A 20,495-nucleotide genomic window follows, 5' to 3' on the forward strand; every position below is an offset into this window, starting at 1 on the left:
CTGGGAGGGGCCGCCCCCGAAGCGGTGGGGGATGTGGGGTGCCGAGAGTGGGGACCAGAGGGGGGTACCCGGCAGTTGGTGCTGCGCCATCCCCTCCCAGCAGGCGGCCCGGGCACTGGTTCACTTCTCTCCCCCCGCCCCCGCCCTCCACTCGCTCACCCCCCTTCCTTCCCCCTTCTCCCCCTCAATCTAGTCCCTCCCCCTCGCCATTGAAAAGGGCTGGCTCGGCACTGGCTCCTTGCAGTCGGCGAACTGTCAGGGCGGGAGGAGCCGTGAGCCTGAGCTGCACGCAGCGGCCCGCGCGGCAAAGCAGAAAGCCAGCTAAACAGAGTGCGCAGAGTGGCAGTGGCCGCGGCGACATAGGCGACACAGGCAGCCCAGGCAACCCGGGCTGCCCAAACAGCCTCAAAGGAAGCCTGCGCGACTCCAACTGCTCCGCGGACTGCGAGCTGTAGCGGTAGAGCCCCGCTACAGCAATCGCAGTCTCCGTGGAGTCGGCGGAAGCCTTTTCTCTTTTTCACTTCCCACCTCATTCTTCTCTACTGGCTTCGACAACAGGGTAAGTATCCGGTCCGGGTGCCAGAACTGAGTGCGGCGTGTGAGACGCGAGTCTCCCCGCACTTACTGCGCGGAGGCTTCCGGCTGCCTGCTTTTGGGGTCTCGACTGTGACCACCGAGTGGTTTTAGAGACGCTTCCTGTGTCCTCCCTTCCCCCCATCTCCTCCTGGGAGATAAGAGAGAGAGCAAATCCCGGAGGTGAGCGCAGCTCGAATATCTTTTTGGCACAGCCACCAGTCGGCTTGGCTTGGTTACTTTGCGAAAACTCTCACTTCTGTCAGAAAAGTGTCCGCGCATGAATTTCTCCGACACTGGCCGTGCAAAAAGGTCTTTCACTTTTACGGAAACAGCCAGCTTTCCGCAAAACTGAGAGAAACTCTAAGATTGGGGCAGGTGCTAAGCAAAGATCACAGTCCGGTGAGCCTGGTGGAGCGGTCCGACCTGAGGGGCAGTGCCTGGAGCCCAGAGCCCGCCTCCGACCACGCGCCGGGGTCTGCTGAGCTGCGCTCCTGTCTCCGGGGGCTCGTGGTTTGGATCCCTGCCAGGCTCGCTCTCAGCCTTGGGGACCCGACCCTTGGCGCAGAGAGGAGAGCGCAGCGCACCACGGAGCGCACAGGGACCCCCGCGCCGTTCCGCCCTCCGCTCGCCTCCCCGCCCTTCCTTCCCGCCCTACTTCTGGGGCTGTGCTCAGCCAGCACCTGCTGGATGTGGAGATGGTAGGTGTGGAAGATTCTGTCTAGCTTTTTAAAAAAAGAACTTCTCATAATCGCGTAGCCGAAAAGCGGCATCATTTTCTTAATTTTTAAAAAATGACTTTTTCTAAGAGCGTAGCTCAACATAAAAGGGTTCCTCTTTCTCGAAAGAACTGACTTTTAATCCCTTAGCCCCAAACCCCCTACCTATCCCATAAATGAATGACGTTTACTAAGATAGAACCGGAAAATAGTTATCTGTCCACAAAAGAATTAGTCTTTTTTTAAGCGCGTAGCTAGAAAACAGCCCCCTTTCGCGAAAACGAATGCCTCTTAAGAGCGTCATCGGAAAAGGTGACTTTTAAAAAGCGCGTCGCCTTAAATGGGTCCTTTTCTTTAGAGACTTAGATGAGCTGAGCGGCAGTCTGCCCTCGGTTGGAGACACGACTTGCACAGGAGCGATTACCCGCAAACTGACATCCTCCCCTTGCAAAAAAAAAGGGGGGGGGATGTCAGCTTTCAAGAGTGTATAGAACGAACCTCTTCCTTCCTTCCCCCAAGGGAAGACTTCCAGAGCTCCACTGAAAACGGCCTCTTGGCTTCCAGAATGAATTATTCCGCGCTTCCCTGCTTTGGCCGCCTTTGCGGTTTGGGGTGCAGGGCGCTGGGTGCGCGTGTGGAGTGCGTGTGCGTGCGCGCGCGCGTGGCTGCGGGCGGGCCGTCGAATCTCCGAGCCGGGTGCCCTTCCAAAATGTGGGCTCCTGGCGGGGCTGGGGATTGAAACTTGCGCCACTGCGGCACACACCCACAAAGCAAAGACCGGAGAGAGGAGGGGCTGGGACCAAAGAATAAATAAAATGAAATAGGAACAAAATAAGAGCAAGTCCGTGTGTGGAAACATCTCCAGGTGGGATTTAAACAGAGCATGGGAACCGTTTCTATGCTCAGGGAAGTGTGTGGCAGAAACTGTTTAAAAATCGGGATAGGCGGGTAAAGGGGCAGGAAATATGGGGAGGGGATGATGGTGTTAGAGAGGCTGCTTACGTGTTCTTAGCGCTGCAACCAGGAAACAACCTGAGGAGCGTGCGGAGAAGAATTCTGAACACTGAACAAAAACACTGGGGAAGGTAGCGGTGCTTTATGACTAAAGCGACTCTTGTCCCTCCCATAAAAGGTTAAAAACAGGTGTGACTCAAAAAAGTAAAAAGAAAAAAAGAGTACTTGCGAGCACCTTCTGAACTTGAAGACTTAATGGAATTCCACTCTCAATCTTGTTTGAAACAAACACGGCGGGAAATCAGCCTCAGGGCTGTCCTTTCACGTGGGGTGGGGGTGGGGGGCATTTGAAAGCAAGTCGAAGTAATAGCATTTGTACATGTTTCCCCCTTTCTTGCCTTTGTCTAATTCATCCGAGGAAGCGCGGACGGTGTGCGGGCGGTTTTGACGAATGAACCAAGAGATGGACGCGCTAAGGTCTAAAGATACCTCTCTCCCTCCGCTAAATTAAGAATTGCCGCGCGCAGCTCACGCGGGCTGAATCGAGCCGCCGCTGCCACCGCGCTGCGCTTGCCAAGCGGCGAGGGAGCGCCTCCACCAGCGAGGCCCTAGAACCTTGTTCTCCAGTCGCCCCTGCCCGGGCAGCCCCTCCTTCCGGCAATGATGTCAGCCCCGGAGCGGCTCGGCGGGCAGAGCGGCGGCCGGGCAGCTGGTCTCGGCCGGGAGCGCGGGCGGCCCTGCCCCGCGCGCTCCCCGTGCGCAGCCGCCGTCGCTTCCTGGCGGCCTCCTTCCCGCGCTCTCGCTCTCGGCCCCTCCTTCCCGCTCACTCGCTCCCCAGAGGCGCGCGGAGGCGCCCGCGGCGGGGGCGGCGACTGCGGGCCCCGGCCGTGACCGGTTTGGAACCCGGGAATCCAATACACAAGGAGAGTCTTCCCGCACTCTTTCCTCCTTTTCCCTGCCCCCCTACCCCCATTCCCTCCCATTTTCACCTTGCACCTTCACTATTCACTATGAATTTACTTCTTTAGCGGCATTCTAGAGGGCAAGTTCTTCAGGTGAAATCGTAACAGTTACCGGTGTTAAATTTCCGCTATTTTCTCTCCTCCCCGAGTGATGAGGAAGGGAGATATGAAGACCGGCATCCTTAAAATCCCGTGGCTCTTTGCCTTCAACAGAGCAGAGCTGCCTAGAAGGCGAAGAGGGTCGTCTTCTCAATGAAATGGGGCGGGGGGGGGATCGGAGGCGATGGTGAGGAAGGAGAGTCCCCATAACCGAAAGAAGGCACTGGAAACGGGAAGTTGCGAGAAGACTCTAAGAGCTGCTGCCGCAGGGGAGAGGCCACTGTCCTCTTTATTATAAGGCTGCGCAGTCACTTCTAGAGACCTGCGCGCCAAATTGGGACGATTCAAGAATAGGATTTTACAAGACGGAAGCCCGCTGCGGCTTCCCTTCTGAGTTTGCTGCTCTCGTTTGAAGGAGCAGCCCCCTGCTTTCCCGAATTGGAAGCTAATCCGTTTCCCCTGATTGCGGACAATTCTTTAGCCCTAGGAGAGGGACCGCAGGGCGCATTCGGAGAAGATTGCACAGGGCAAGAGGGAGGGGACGAATGCAGGGTGCGTAGAGGCAGCTGGGCCTGGGAACTGAGTTGTTTCCTTCCCAAAGAAATTGCATTCAGAGGGGATCGCAGCAAACTGCTTCCCTACTGACTGTAGTTTGGTGTGTAGGCAGGTGGGAGATTTGGGGGAAGGGGAGCAGGAGCGAAGAATTCTTCCGTTTTGTTTCCTTTCCTTGGATGGAAGTCTTCCCTTACGTGATGTATCAGAAAAGGCAGCAAACTTAAAGTTGCTATGCGTTTGAAATACAAGAATGGGAAGAAAACTCAGAACAAGCATAAAAGCACATTCATTTTCTAGAATTTAGTCATTTGCTAAGGGTTGAAAGGAGCCTTTTTTTTTTTTTTTTTAATCACCAGAATGCGATTCTGATGGATGCCCAAGCAATGGTAGGTTTTGGCAGCTGGGAGCCCTGGCAGGAGGAATTGCAGTTTTCACATTATTTCTTCTCTTGGTATTCAAAACTTTATGTTCTTTGCAAGATAGAAATTCCTGATAGAGAGCTTCCAGACTGCTGGTGGCAGGAAGAAATCTGGTAGGGGATTTAGAAAGCAGAAAATTCTCCTTTTTTCCTATGTGAGCAGTCCACAACAGCCTTTAGCCAGGATTTAGAAGGTTTTGAGGGAAGGGAAGGGAGACACACCGACAAGGAGACTTTATATAAACCACTGGCTTTAAGTTAAGCTGACGACATATGTATGGCTGACACGTTTTCTATTAGTGGGACGGGGGTGGAAATTTGAAATCTAATTTTCTCCAATAATCTTGCTTCACGTGTGTGAAAGGAGGTGTCATCTATTTATTCAGCAAAGAATCTGCAAACACGAATTAGTCACCTACCGTGCCAGACAATGTGCTAGGCTCCAGGAATACAAAAGAGAATGTGGAAAGGTAGTTTGGGCCTCTTGGAGTTTGGAGGCTTAGAAATTTATGATCCAATGTGATTAATGCTCTAATTGAACATAATGGAGGGAGGAATTAATTTTTGCTAAGAGGTTGAGGAAAGATTCATAAAGAAAGTGTCTCTCTGGCTTTGAAAAATAGGCATTCCTAGGCAGTGGCTAGCCAGGAAGTAGACCTAGAAGAGCCTAATACAGACTAAGTAAGGGGAGGTGTGGAGGGCTTGACATCCCACCCACTGTGTGGTTAGGAGGTATGTGTGTATTTTGTAGGCATAGGCCACCTTTGAAGATGTTTCAAGCAGCTGTGTTAAAAACAACACGACAAAACGGTGAGAAAATTGGGCAGTAGGTGGCATACAATAAAAACATTTTTGTTGTTGTCTTTAAATGTATATTTGAATCAACTCATGGATTGGAATAGAGAGTGGAAGCACATAAGTTAAGAAGATACTGTAACATCCAGGAAAAAGGACAAATGAATGAAGAGAGTCTAAGGTAGATCACTAGATCTAAGAAAGAAAAGGTTGCTATTTGGGGAAAGCAAATTCCTCTTTAGTTATTATCATCTATACAGTTATATCTCCATGTTCATCTCACCTTCCCCACCCAGCCTTCCAAAGTCCCCATTTTCTCCCACCGTCACGGTAAACTCCTTCGGCCACTTGGAAGCACACCTATCCCCACCGCCTTCCGTTTTCCACACAGTACCAGCCCCACTACATCATCTCGGTGCCCTAAATGGTGTCTCCCACCCTTACCCACTTCAGCTTTTTCCCTGCCAACAATTAAGAGTCCCTTAATCTTGGCTTTTTCCTCCCCTCAGTCACTAGCAAACACCTCTGTCTCTATTCCATTCCCTTCTCTTGTCAGTCTTCTTTCCTGCATTACCTACCTAGGTAATTTCTTCCCTCATCCATATTTTAGGTCTTCCTTCCCACTAACCATGTGGACTCTTTTCCCCTTCAGTGACCTCAAAGAAGCTTGGAAAAAAAAAAAAAAAAAAGGAACTGAGGAACCTCTACTTCAAACTTACAGATTTGTCCAGTTTTCCTCACTGAGATTTCTTGCTGTCTGTGTGTGTCTTTTGCTATTTTATTTCAAACAACATTTATAGTGGAATTCCTGAGATTTGTTATATTTTTTATTATGCCTGCAAATGTCTGTTTCCCTTTGGTTACAACGAGGAATTTAAGTATTGTACTTTGGGGAGTATTTCCAACTTTTCTGAATTTCTCACCACACACGCCTGGAAATGTTTCTCTGCGTCTCGTCCTTTCTGGAGTGTCCTTTTCCCGTGGGTCATTCTTTTTATGTTTTCAGTGAAAGTTTCTTATTTTTAGTCCCCTCTCCTTTTTGCTTTGTGGGATTGTCATAGTGACTGAAATTTAAATACTTTGAGAGGGCGTCCTCCTCAGACAGATCTCCCCACAAACAGAAACACACACACGCACGCGCGCACACACACACACACACACACACACACACACACGGAGGATTTTAAGGCCTTTGTCAAAGTATGTTCATAATGTTTATACAAACATACACAGTTACCATGTCAGTCTTCAGACAGGAACCCTTGTTTTTTACTGCATTCTTAGGAAGTTATTTTTTTGTATGTGTGAAAAATGGGCAATTCTCAGGTTGTCCATATCTTCACATGCACTGAGGTTGGCCCAACATCATTGGGAACTGGGGAGGGAAGAAAGAGTATGCCATAAAAATAGATGATACATTCTTTCATCAATAACATATGTAAATTTTACCTTTGGGAAAAATAAAATGTATAAGTACATTTAATTGGATTGACTTCAAAACATTCCAAATTACATGTCATTGTCTGAGCAGAGTTCTATTATCTGAAGACTTTATTGATCATTCGGTATCCAGAATGAAGAAAACTAGGTAAGATGCCTTGATATTCCAGACTGACTTGCAGTGTTTAAGTTATTCTAATCATATTTGAAATGGTGCTATTTTTCAATGGAAGTTCATCACGAAGGCATCATCCCCAAAATGTGGTCATCTGTTGCCATGAGAAAACATCAAGGGACCTATGTGCCATGGTCCCTCAAGATTTATGCCCTGTGCAGCATTAATTGTAAAGCACAGGTTTATCACATGGAGAAAGCTATTTTAGGGTGAAAAGTGTCTTTTGAGATTTGGTTACATCTGTGGAAAGACTGCATTCTCATTATCAAACAGTAAAAATAAATTGGATAAAGAGTCTTTTTCAATTATGGTTTTTGAATTAGAAGAGTGACTTGGCAAAAATCATAAATGCTTCTATTATCTTTCATACTCTGAAAATCCTCAACTGATCAAGGATTTAAACTGTCCTTTTAATTGTCATGAATGTATTAAGCACCAAATCAGTGTAATAAATTTTGAAGCTAACAGTGACAATGGCTATAGTTGTCATTTTCAGCCCAGATCTGAAAGAATGATTTTTTCCACCTAATCTCCTCATCTTGAATATGTAGATTTAGGAAAACAAAAAAAGGAAAGACAAAAGAAGGAAGAGAATAAATCCTGGGAGAGGATTTTTCTCTCTTCAATAAGAACTATTTTTATTAATCTAACATATCCTTTAGCATGACAATAATAAAACTAATTTACTAGTGGATTTTAATTAAACTATATGAAAATTCATTTCTTTTAAAATCTTTAAGTGATTAGGATACAAATCGAGATTTTACTGATTTTACAATTCATTTACTGTCATCATATGAAATGAAAACAAAACATTGAATTTTCTGCCACCCTTTTGCTTTAAGTCATTCTCTTAGTTTAATGCCTTTCATTTGTACAGTATCCTATATTTTATATAATTTTGAAAGTAAATAGATTATTTTACTCTCTTAAAAAACTTTGAGTAGAGAAAGAAAGCATGGTTATACCTATTTTGTCAATGGAGAAACTGAAGGTCAGACAGGTGAAATCAGGTCTCTGAGGCTTTCCAGTTAGTAAGAGGAGAAACCTATACAGGATTTTTGATTTCCAATCCAGGGCTTTTCCCCATGCCCTGCCTTGCCTCTCATTTCTTTGAGTATACTTTCTCAAAGTTCTGAATGAAAAAATAAGACAAAAACCAAAAAAATGCTCCTTGGATTAAAAAAAATTTCGTTGACAAGTGTATCCAAGCACATTTAAATAAGTCTGTCAACTAACTGTCTACTGGTGTCATAATCTCCTCCTATCTGGAGTCTTGTACACTAACCCTGTAAAAATTATGTATAAGATAGTGGGACTATTGAAATTTAACAGTATATGCTCATAGATGCTCGTGTACTTCCTCTATTTTATTTATAGGAATAATTCAAATTATTACCCATCATGATGAGACTCCATAAAGTTTAAGTTTACTTACTGTGGCAAACATTTAGTGTTACTGCCTAATTCATTTTTCTTTTAGGACAGCTATGTGTTTATGTACGATTTATTTTAGAGAATATTTGACAATGGATTTTAAACAGCGATTTTCTTCTGACATGCCATCTTTGAAGCAAAATGTCTTTGGGAATCAATTGCATGTAGGTTTGCATCATATCAACCAAAGGACAGTAAGCTCCCAATATGCAGATCATTTTCTGTTGTCCTCAGGATTATAAATTTCTTTATCCTGGGGTTTTTGGTACGGGAAGTGAGAGCAGGTTTGTTGAAATTGTGTGAACACAAGATATTTTATGATTTATATTTTATTAGTATCCAGAGAGAGATCTTGGGCAAATAACTTCATTTCCCTGGAATACAGTTTTCCCAAAAGTAAAAAGGAAGAAATTTAAAATTATTTCAAGGTCCTTTCCAATGAAAAAAAAGTTATGTGATGTTTTGCAGAAAGCTGCAGCACATATTGTTTCCTTGTCCCTTGGCTCTGCAGGTATTTCTAGTTTCAACGCATCGATCCATTAACCATCAATATCTGAAAACCTATTGCTTGTCCAGCATTGCAATACTTTAAATGTGGTGGCTGGACTGGGTTGAGCAACGTGGCCTTTAAAGAAATTTAAGGCAGTATCTGCTTTGAGAAGCTTACATTCCAATTGGGCAAAAACAATAAGCAACAACAACAAAGTAATAAATAGTCGCATAAAGACTCAACACGTATTGAGTCCAGGTGGTACATTATGGTATACTAAGTGTAGTACAGGTTTCTTAAAGTCTAGAAATGGAAGGGAACAGAAAGATCATTTCACCCGACCCCTTAATTTTACAGATAACAAAACTAAGGCTTGGAGATGTGAAATGAGTGCAACAGGAGCTCATGTAAGGTATTGGGTGATAACGTTAATTAGTTGACTCTACGACCTTGCTTGTTCCCTGCTTTGATCAAATGCAGTAATAGTTTTGTCCCTTATCAGAAAGTTAAATATATACAGGACTTGTTTATTTCTTTGGCTTTCTTAAGCTGGACAATTACCCAATCTGACCCAGATATAGAAAATACTATATTTTCCACACTTTGTTTTGAATTTAGATAAATAACAGCACGTCGGTTGTGCATATTACATTATAAAACATGTAAAATGTAGTCTTGACATGAAAACCGAGTGAATAGACTAAACTATCAATGCCTTAAAGTATATGAATATTTTAACTCTTTAAAAATGATTTGAAAAGCCCATTTACTTAAGATAGCAAGATATTACATACCCTGGAGGATGGTTTCATTTTTATAATTGCATATTTACCTAAGGACTTAAATGTACATTTTCATAAAGGCTTAAATATAATTTGGGAAAGATTTTAAGTAAATTTCCTGAAGTTTGATCTGTTTGTTGCATGATCTTATTGCTCATGTCGGGGTAGGGGGGTGTGTGTGTGTTAGGTCAGGCAAAGGTAGGCAGGCAGAATAGGAGAAAGCAAAGCCTTTTACTTTATGACAGAGGGAAAGGAAGGGGAAAAAAGGAAATCAAGTAGAGAAGAGCACTGCCACAGTGTTAGGTGCTAGGGCCTGGTTTTCAGTTTGAGGTGGAATATGCAGCTTTTTGGAAACTACCTAGGCTGGCTTCTCACTTCTCATATTGTATATTTGGAATCCTTAACTGTTACTTGATACTTACTTGCTAGTTTTACTAGGATCAAATGTCTACAAAAAACATGTGAATATACTGAATTTTTTAAAAGAGAGACTTAGGAATGTGTAATACACACACACACACACACACACACACACACACACACACACACACACACACACACGATAAAACTTTCACATGGGCACTTGCTCTGCGGTTCTCAGGCAGGATTTCTACTGTTTTTCTATTTACACCAGGAAAAAAGATTGCTAAGTTTAATACTGATATTTTAGCCTTCAGTCAGGCTCCACATTTCTTACAGTGTCCCATGTCCTGCAACTTGTCTTGGTCCATGAACTCAGTTTTAACATCCATGAGATACAATAAATAGGTAGAATACAAGCTGACCATTTTATAAAGTGAATGAGTGCAAAGCAGGATTATTTAAGGAAGGGAGTTTGAATTCACATGGCTTCTGAATTGAATAAAGTGTAAATAATTACATATATATAAATGCCAGTGCTAAAAATATATATGTAGCAGGATAGCTCTAACAGAATCTAAGCACTTTAGAAAGAAATAGAGCCAAAACACGATTTCTAATCAATCACCATCACTGCTGATGACTTGTTATTTTAAACCCCAATTTCTAGGAAGTTATATTCTATTCCTGTGCTTCTCAAACTTTAATGCACATACCATTCATTCAAGGGAATCTTGTTAAAATGTAGATTCTGATTCAGTAGATTCTAGCTGGGGCCTGAAATTCTGCATTTCAAACAAGTTCCCTGGAATGTAGAGGCTGCTGCCGGTCAAACCACATTGAGCAGCAAGAGGTTAATTCTCAGTCTGGTAAACAAGCATGAAAAAGGTGAAGTAAGCAAAAGGTAAAAGATTTTTTTTTAAAAAAAGATTCAATGTAGCTGTTTTGTAAAGGATGACATTTTTAAAAATTAATATACAATTATTGCATTTGGATATTAAAATTTATTTTAACCTTTGATGTGACTAGATCAGGTGAAACTGTAGTTCAGAAAAAAAAATAGTTGCTTGCTCATTTTATAGTCAAATCTACTTTATAATCACTATATACATACATTTATACCATTTCAAAAAGAAAGCCATTGATCACACAGTGTCAATAGCTCACCAATATTTTTAAAACTTTTTTAAAGAGATCCAAAAATTCTGAGCAGTTTAATATAGTAGAGCTCCTTGAAGGTATTCATTTGTCAAATATTGAAAATGAACATGTCAGTTAATTACTCAGATATCAGAATAAAGTTACCAATTAAATTTTCATATACCTAACTTAAAGAGAGTATTTTTATTCTCTTTTTAGTGTCCAGCATTTTGCAGGGCAACAAGAACAACAAAAGAGATTTGGTAGAAGTTATTTTACATTTGCTAAAACCCTCCTCAAAGCAGGAACAAATGATAAATTAGACACCATGCTAACTGCTCTCTTCACATGTAGATTTTTATCATAGACTATAGCAGAATAGCCATTTAATCTAAGTGAACTTTTCATTCATAATCCCTTTAGGAAATCTTCATAGTTCCATTTCTGTCTGTGCAGTACAACTTGGTATGGAACCAGTGTCAAATTAAACAAACAACACTGAAAGCAGCTATTGAGATAAGTCAAGTTATAAGTGTTTAAACTGTGTTTGTTGAAAGGCACACTTGTGGTTCTGGCAGGGTTAGGGAAACAACGGAAAAAGTTGTCACCTCAAAGCTGGGATTCCTGTCTTAATTGTGGCATTAGGATTCAGCAACTCCCACCTTCCCAATGAAACTGTATCAGCCTTTTCTAAGCTCTGATACTTTAATAGCAACAGCAGAGCTTGTTTGGTGGCAACTTGAGGATCCCAGTGAACTAAAGGGCCGATTGGATTAAAATGCTTTTTGTAAGTGCTAAATGAACTTGGGTGTCTGCCAAAATTGCCTTGGATTTCATTATTCTCAACATTATTTAATAATGTTAAGCATAGATTTTTTTCCATGTGGCTGAGGAAGCATGTATAGCAGGCAAAGTATCATATATCTTTTTTAGGGGGAAACTCAAAACTACACAAAAAGGAAAAGAAATTAAAAAAAAAAAAGACAAAAAAGATGAAAACAAACAGACCTCTTCAGATTCTATTTTCAAAGGCTAGAGATGGAAACTCACTCTATAGAAAGTAGAAATATCACTTCTATGAAAATATGCTGGTCAAGACTTAAGACAGAATGGGAAAAAAACTGAGTTAATTTATAGTGGCATTAAAGCTCAAAAATTATATAAAACTGAATATGATATAAAAACCAGACTCTTTCAGGATCATAACAACTGGAAGAAAAAACATGAGATAATTTCTTGGACTAATCTACCAAATATTAGAAAAGCCAAAAATATTAAACAAAATGTTGTCAATTAAAGTAATCAAATCCAGCTGTATAACTTTAAGTCAATTCTTTTTTCCCTGTTTTAGAGGCAATATGGATACATCTTAATAGAATGAGATGTTTTTAGTTAGAGGAAAATATTGTTTAACTGGACAGAATTTTAATCATAAGTCATATAATTTTAGTAAAGATTTAAAATAGATGTCAGTGAAGGTTGAATACAATCGGGCAGTACACAATGCCATGTAATGTACCTTAACTATTGAAATACTTATAATTGCTAATAATATAATAGGATTGCAAAAGTTAGTTATAGCATTACCAAGGAAATGGGTTGGTTATATTAACCAGGAAAAAAAATAGAATTCTAAGTTAAGGTTAGGTTCAGGATGGAAATTGACAACTCAAGGAAGTATCATTATTCAAAGAAATAGAAGACACTTTGAGGACATGTTCAATATTTCCATTGAAAATGTCATTACACTTTATATCTTTATATCGTACACCCATGATAGCAACAAAATCACTTAAGAACGTGCTTTGCTTGTAATGGAAACAATTGAGTTTTTGAAAAAAAAAAAAAACTAATAAAAACAAAGTAGATTTATCATGAGTCTTTGCTTTAAATCTAAAGAAATTACCTGAAATAGCACCTCTCAGTAAGTATGAAAGGCACTACCACCAGGTTTTTAACTATGTGAATGATTACATTATCATTTAAAAATTATTTTCTTTGCACTTAAGGGTTTTACAAATTTTATCTCATCTGAATCTCACAACCGTCCTGTGAAACAGGTACTAGACCATTTTGACATACGAGGAAAGTCATGCAGACAAGTTGTTTTTTTTTTTTTTCCCTTAAGGGCACGTATCTATTAAGTGTCAAAGACAGCACCAGATCTTTATTCTTATGATTTCCGGAACAATATTCATCCATCAGCCAATGTGTGTACTCAGATTTTAGGTTCAAATATGATTAAAGCTATATATCAAAGGAAAAATTAACAATGTACTGATTATATTTGATCTTTTAGGTGTTTTGAATTTGTATTAGAAAGTTTTGGTGAGCGTTCATTAAATCTTATTACGTACAACTAAAAAAATATCAATGGCCTCAGTAATTTAAAACATATAACATAAATATGCAATGACACAATAATTCTAGTGTACTGAGAAATAAGGATATGATCAAATTGAACAAGAGAAGAGTAGTAAGATGGATAAATCTGATAAGCCTTTTTAGAAAAAAAAAATGAGGATTTGGTTTCAATTTAAAATGGGCTCAGACACAACAGCCAAGTTCCTGAGAGTTTTCTTTCTCTGTGAACATAAAAATATTTGTGAGCATAGGTCTGGAGGGAGCGTATTTGGAAGAAAAAAAGGAAAATCTATTACTGCTATGGGTTGACTTAAGCGTAGAATGTTAAATCGTAAACCAAGGTGTGCTGCTCTGCCTAAGTCCTTGCAGCATGGAACTTCGGGGAGATTTCAGATTTCTCATTTTATTTGAACTACATTTAAGCATTTCTGTACGATAGATTTTTATAATAGTAGTTAACCACGTGGAGGTGAATAGTTTTACCCACTGGGACATCACACTTCGTTTTCCCTTGGAAGAACTCGATTATTAGAAGGTACTACAAAAATATCTGTTGTTGTCAGAGAAGCAAACCCTGTTTAGTTTCTTTAATGAATCTCATGAGATAATTAGTAGACCTAAAAGTATAAACGATGACATATATTCAGCCAAAGTGCAACAGAGTATAAAAGGTAAACACTATCCTTATTGTAAAGTTCCCTTTAAACTGCAGTTCCTCTACATAAGATCAATATTTGTTTGTGAATTTGTACCTGACAAAAGATGTCACATATAATCATCAAACACTCCAAACAACCCTGTGAGTTAGGTGGTACAGACATTTCTGTCCCCCTTGTCCTTTCATTTTTTTTTTTTTTTTCAAATGAAGAATCGTCCCTGTCCAGAATTAGCTAAATGGCTTACCTAAGGCCACCAAGTTAGGAGTAACTACAAATTTCATGAGCTTTTCACTGTGCTAAATAGATTGGGTCATTGGTTGTAGATAACTTATCCTGGGAATTATGCAGTGATTTAAAATTTTTAATAAAGGAAAGAAGAGAAAAGGAGATATTTCTTAGATATGGACTTTAGGTTAGGGCTCACATTTCTCTGCAGACAAAAATGCAAAGGTTTTAAGATTCTTAAGCTTGATGGGACTAGCAGTCTGCTGAGGTAACTCATAACTAGCAATGTTTTGATGAAAATACACTAATTTTGTTTGCTGTTAGGATTTTCCTTCTGTTCTTATTATTATTGCCTCCAGATAGAGAAAGTAGGGATATTTCAGTGAAACACGTGTTCCTAGACATCATGTAATACCCTTGAATCTCTGGTTTATTCAGTGTTTTTGGTTTTGTTTTGTTTTTATTTTTGCTTAGGAAAGTCATCCTTTGGGATTTTTGTTCTTTGTTGCATAACTTGCACTTTTTCTGAAGTAACTTAATAAAACAAAAATACTATTTAAGTACAATTAATTACACCTACTTAAGATTTGTTGTTTTCTAGAAGGTTACATTTCTTTTGAAGTGACTTGCCCCCAGAGGTCACAAAAGCTAGTTAGTGAGAGTCTGGAATAGAATTTAGGCCTCTTTGGCCACCCTGCTTTTTATTGTATCATACCATCACACCTTTTACCATTGTGAAAGAGCTTACAGAAATAACACAAAATTAGATGTTTAATGATCATATAACCTGAAATGTTCCAAAGTGCTACAACTAATTTTGGTTATAGAGTTGGATAGTAAATACCAAACAAAAGTGTATTAAGTACCAAAAATGGTGACTCTTTTTGAACAAATTAAAGATGTTAACTCGTTGACAAATTTTATGAATAAAACCTACATTTTATAAGGCAGTTTTACATATTTTAAATAATTTACCATGTTGAATATTAGATACACCTTCTACGTGAAGTTTTTATGCTGCAATTTAAACTTGACTGAAATTTCACTATAAGACTGCTGTATTGCAACATAGATCTGTCTTGACTCCAAGAATTTTGTTTTGAAGAAACACTATAAAAACAGTTTTATAGTCATCTTAATTTTAATAGCATGTCCCTGTTACTTAGGACCCCCAAATACATTAAAGTTTTAATGTTCCATAAACGCTATGAATGATCCAATTTATTAAACTTATGTTTTGCTTATTTACAGAAAATTAAATATTTTCCCTGTTTATTTTGAAAGTGTTTGCCCTCCTGCTAAAAATGTCTAACACATTAGGCTTTTAATAGATTAATGGAATGGAGTTGTAAACTTTTGCTTAGCAAACACACCTTCAAAGGTCATGCTGTTTTTCAAAATATAAATTAAAGACTTTTGGGTAAATGTAAAGAAATAGTCTAAAAGCCAGAAACCTCAGTCATATTTTGCCCTAGTTGTACTTGTTGGAAGAAAAATGTATTTTATGTAACTAAGATTATATCTTTTTTCTTTCAAAATTTAGAGTCTTTATTATGAACCGTTAACAGCATTTTATCTTCCATAGTTATTGGTCTACAGTTTTTTTCCCCCTTTTTTTTTTTTTACCAGAGCCATTTATTCCCTCTGCATAGCATAAATTCTTAAATTGTTTTAAGAAATAATTTAGATATCTTTCACTTAATTTGATTTCCTGAGAAAATTTCTAAGTGTAGTTTTTTTTTTCTTTAATAGCATGACTATTTTGGAACTATTATTATAGAGGTAAATTTTGAAATATTAGCTTTGAGGTGAAAAAGTCACCATAGAAGAATCTCCTTTCAGAAGCTACTGAAGACAAACAGGTAAAGTTGGAAACTGTTAAATGACTAAAAGGGTACAAAAATTTTCTTAGCTCTTCTTCTAGAAAAGGCTTACTTGATAAGCTGATTCTTAAAACTAACAAGTTCACAATAACTGAAAAGTCCAGAGTCATTGAACTGAAAATGATAGTTACAATATAAATGCATTATTTTTTGCACATTTGATGATCCAATGTTAGTCCAAAATAATTTAAGTTGGTCCAAAATAATCAGAAGCCTCCTTTGTTCTTTTGTTACCTTTATCTTGAATATCTACATCTGTACCCTGTGAGGTAGGAGGCATTCTAACTATCTCCATGTTATAAATGTGGAAATTGAGACTTGCCCAAAGTTACCCAGATAGTAAACAATTATGTCAGGAACCAAACTTACATATTTTTTACTTCACAGCTCAGATTTTTAACCACAATGATAGATAGAAGTTTGTTTTGTCTATATTTTTTGAAATATCCTTTAACCATATTAATAATGACTATGTACATAGATTTTATTTTTATTTTTCTTTAGACATGTTTCAAATTATATATCCATTTCTCAGCTTTATTATTTCTCAGCATTAGAGCAGTAGAACACCATGCCTTGAGGAGACAAAAAACTTCATCAGTTAAACTAAATACTAAGGAGTTTTTTTTTTTCCCCTTCTGGACATCTTAATAGTATGAGGAATATTCAATCTATAAAATCACCTGTCATTAACAATTCATTTACAGCCTGGAAGATATGAACACATGCTTTACTAGTCTAATTCAAAACTTAGACTTTATCCTTTGATAATTCCATTTTTTGTTGTAGATTACATAATCAGTTTAAGCAAATTAAAATTATAGATGGCTTCTGATCTTTCCCATCAAAGACTGTTGCATTTTTATTTCATTTGTATTAGAAATTTGACCAGTTTGATCTAGAGGCATGTAGCAATTCTGATTTTTAATGGGTTTGCTTGGACGATCCCAAGTTAAAATAATAAATAGCCTTCGATTCTAGTCTCTGTTCAGAAATCCTGATACATAATGCTAGGATAAATACTAGAAGAATAAAATGAATCACAGCATTAAACAACTAAATCACTAACATTCTCTTGAACCCCAAAGGAAGAATTGAACTTACAATTAATCTGCGTAGTATCACATCTAGTTGAGTCAATCAATTATTTTAACTGATTTTTTTTTCAAATTAACTGCTAGTTTTATTTTTATGTGGACATTAATCTTATTGTCCAAATAACTCAGTCTGTATTTCTACCTCAGACAAACACAGTACAGCAATTCCTTATTCTTTAATCATATCCTTAAGGCTTCTCAGCCAGGATGGAAAACAGTGAGTCAAGGATATTAATCAAAGGTCAGTCAAAAGTTAAAATATCTTGTCTTGAATTTTAAAAAAAAATTTAACATTATTTCATGCAATAATGATGCAAATGTAGTGCAAATACAGAACATATATGAACACAGAGGCCTCTGCTTGATAAGTACAAACAGGGAAGTTTACATGGTGGAATTTTGCTTTAGTAGACTCGCATTCTAGTAGGCAAACATTATGCATTTTTAACTTATAGTGATACTTTTAAAATCTTGAAAAAAAATAGAATCACTTTTCTAAATCACAAGGACACATACACAGACACACCCCACCCCCACATCCCCTTTTAAAATTTATGATACTTGATGGCCTTCAAATTAGATATAGACAAATGTACATTTCTCTTTAATAAAGCTTAAAAATTATATTTCTCTTACTAATCTTCAATGCCACTTTGTTCTTTGAGAATTCTAATGTTCACAGAAAAGAACCCATTTTGAAGAACTTAGGTTGTCTTCCAGATAGCAGTGGTGCTGTAAGAATTCAGTTCTTGTTTGGTAGGTGTTTCACTCAGACATAGATTATTTCTTCTTCAAATATATATGTACCTGAAATTGTATAAAAGTCACAATTATGTTTATATTCAAAATATTTTAAAAATAAATATTTAGGACCAATTTAGCATATTTTCTTTCTATGTCACCAGTTAATACCTAATCAAACCCTAGTCTTCTCCTGAGACCTTGATTAGCTTATTTCTGATTTACTCCATATTTTGTAATATTTTCCTGAACTATTTTCTTTTGAAAGAGTATCTTGGATCCATGGAAATTTAAAATAGAAATTTTAGAAGAATATTCCACAAAGGTAGAGATTTGAACTAAATCCATGTTCTCCTAGACACATATTGTTGTACGTCTGGCTGATTTTTAAAAGGCATATCCTTAACTGAAGTTTCTATTAGCTTTCAGTTAAATAATAAATCACAAATGTATGTAGTTCTGTTAAGTGACTCCATTTCTACTGAGGCATTGTGTTAGGCTCACAAGAGTGCATGTTGAATGTTTGTGTACCCTAAAGTTCATATGTTAAAATCCTAAACCCACCAAAAATTGATGCATTGTAACTGACTGTACTTCAATTAAAAAAAAATCCTAAACCCCAAAGGAAAAAAAAGAAAGAGTGCATGTGGAAAAGACTTTCAGAGACTATCTGTTATGAGTCAAGCACTTAATTTTTTGATATAGTGTAATAAATGATGTAAATGAACTTAATACGGTTTTTAAAAATTCACAGGAGAAGATAGACTTCTGGCCATTGACTTGATTTACTATGAATTTCTGCATAACTACCCAAATAGTTTCCTGGTTGTGAAATAAAAATAATGTCCGTTGAAAAATTATTCTAAGAGACTGTGCAAAGAAGTCATAAGACATGAAAAAATTGTACTAGTCAGAAGAATAGAACTGAAAGATAAGAGGTTTTAAATATTTTAAATATTACACATTTATATTCATAAATGACCACACTGAACACTGATATGTTCATAAATAGGTTTTTAAAATTAGATGTTACAAATAACCTTATAAAACCAGATGAGACGGTGTATAATTAAGTTGTATATTTTTCCTTAACATTATTGCCTTTGTAGAATTATTATACATGTATATTATTCATATATGAGACACTAGTATTTGTGGATACATATGCCCATATATTCTTACTTAGACAAATGGCAGTATAATTATTAGATACATGTTCCTAAATAAAAATTTGAAATTATTGTATATACTAGTCATGGAAAAACAAACTAGATCTTTTAAATTTTCATCTACATAACCAATTCTAATACCTTTTATTGCCTCCACACTAGCAGCACTTAGACCCCTTAGTAACAGGCACAACCACAATCCTGGTCAGAGAAAGTTGCAAAGTTTACACAGTAGGGAGACTGACCTGATACCTCATTAGGGTTTTAGCCCAACACTTTGCATACTCTTCACTTTCTGTCCCCTTATCCTTTCCTTCTACTATGTTTTTTCTTTTTTCACTGAATTTGCACCTTCTTTCTTTATAAAGTGAATTGTTGAAAGATTAAATATTTTGCTACAAGTCACTCTTCTATTTCTGTTCTTCTACACATGTGCCTCTATGCCAAAAAAAATAATGTTTGAAAATCCTTTTTATTATTTTGATTTTAGAGTGTTCCTTTTTCTAAAAATAAAGAAAAAATTTACAGTTAGTAATATGTTCTTGGGTTCTTTAAAGCAAATCTTTGCCCCATGCTGTGAATTTGGTCCCTTGCTGGCTCTCAGTAGTCTTGGAAATGCACAATAAAGGATCGTATGCCTAGGAGAATAAGGCTTTGATTTATATATGTAAATGTTGCCAGATAAAAACAAACATATAAACATACAGATAATTTTGACTAGCATTTTGAACAAACGTGATAGGAGATGGATAATTTTCCTGTAATGAAACTGATTCTGTATGTGTAACATTATGTTTATATACTCATTTGTTTCCCATCTAGGATATAAGGCAGTAGTAGCTTTTTTTTTTTTAATTTTTATGTAATTTTTCTTTTTTTTTTTCCAGGGAGTAGTTAATTAGGTTTATTTATTGATTTATTTTAACGGAGGTTCTGGGGATTGAACCCAGGATCTTCTGCATGCTAGGCATGCACTCTACCACTGACCTATACCCCTCCCCCAGCAATAGCTTTCTTTTAAAAACTAAGACTCTATCTGCTGCTATCCACTAACTCTTGATAAAAGGCAAAACCAAAGCCAAACTAATCCTATCATTGTACATTCAGTTGATCATTCAATTTCAGGTAGGTGGTAGCTTATATTTAACTTTCAGGAATGTCTAGTTTAATTTTTAAAGGTTTTCATTCTTTTTAAGAAAACAGAAATGTTTTTTTTTTAAAGTTTATTATCCCATCTAGGCTTAAAATAAAGTGATTTTTAATAAGTAGGACTTACTGATTCAGCTCAGAAGAATTTAAAACAAATAACAGGGTTTTAAAGAGAATCATTTCTATCTTTGTTAGTGGATATTAAAAGAGGCTGTTGAGCTGCAATGAGGGCTACTTCATTTCTAAATTATTAACAGAAGGTAAGATGAGCTGCATATTGTATCTGAATAACAGAAATTTCTTCAACAT

The 20,495-nt window shown here is 37.8% G+C and overlaps 1 protein-coding gene across 4 annotated transcripts in view; it reads left to right on the top strand.

Annotated features, from left to right (window-relative positions):
• The first annotated feature begins 253 nt into the window (after positions 1–253).
• The window catches only part of PCDH11X (protocadherin 11 X-linked), a 594,276-nt gene continuing 574,034 nt past the window's right edge, over positions 254–20,495 (top strand). For all 4 annotated transcript variants that reach the window (XM_010952652.3, XM_045515025.2, XM_010952653.3 and 1 more), the window contains exon 1: positions 254–559. The gene's annotated coding sequence lies outside the window, so the exon portion shown is untranslated. The remainder of the gene's footprint in view (positions 560–20,495) is intronic.

The sequence above is a fragment of the Camelus bactrianus genome, chromosome X (genome assembly GCF_048773025.1).
Source record: "Camelus bactrianus isolate YW-2024 breed Bactrian camel chromosome X, ASM4877302v1, whole genome shotgun sequence".
NCBI lineage: Eukaryota > Metazoa > Chordata > Mammalia > Artiodactyla > Camelidae > Camelus > Camelus bactrianus.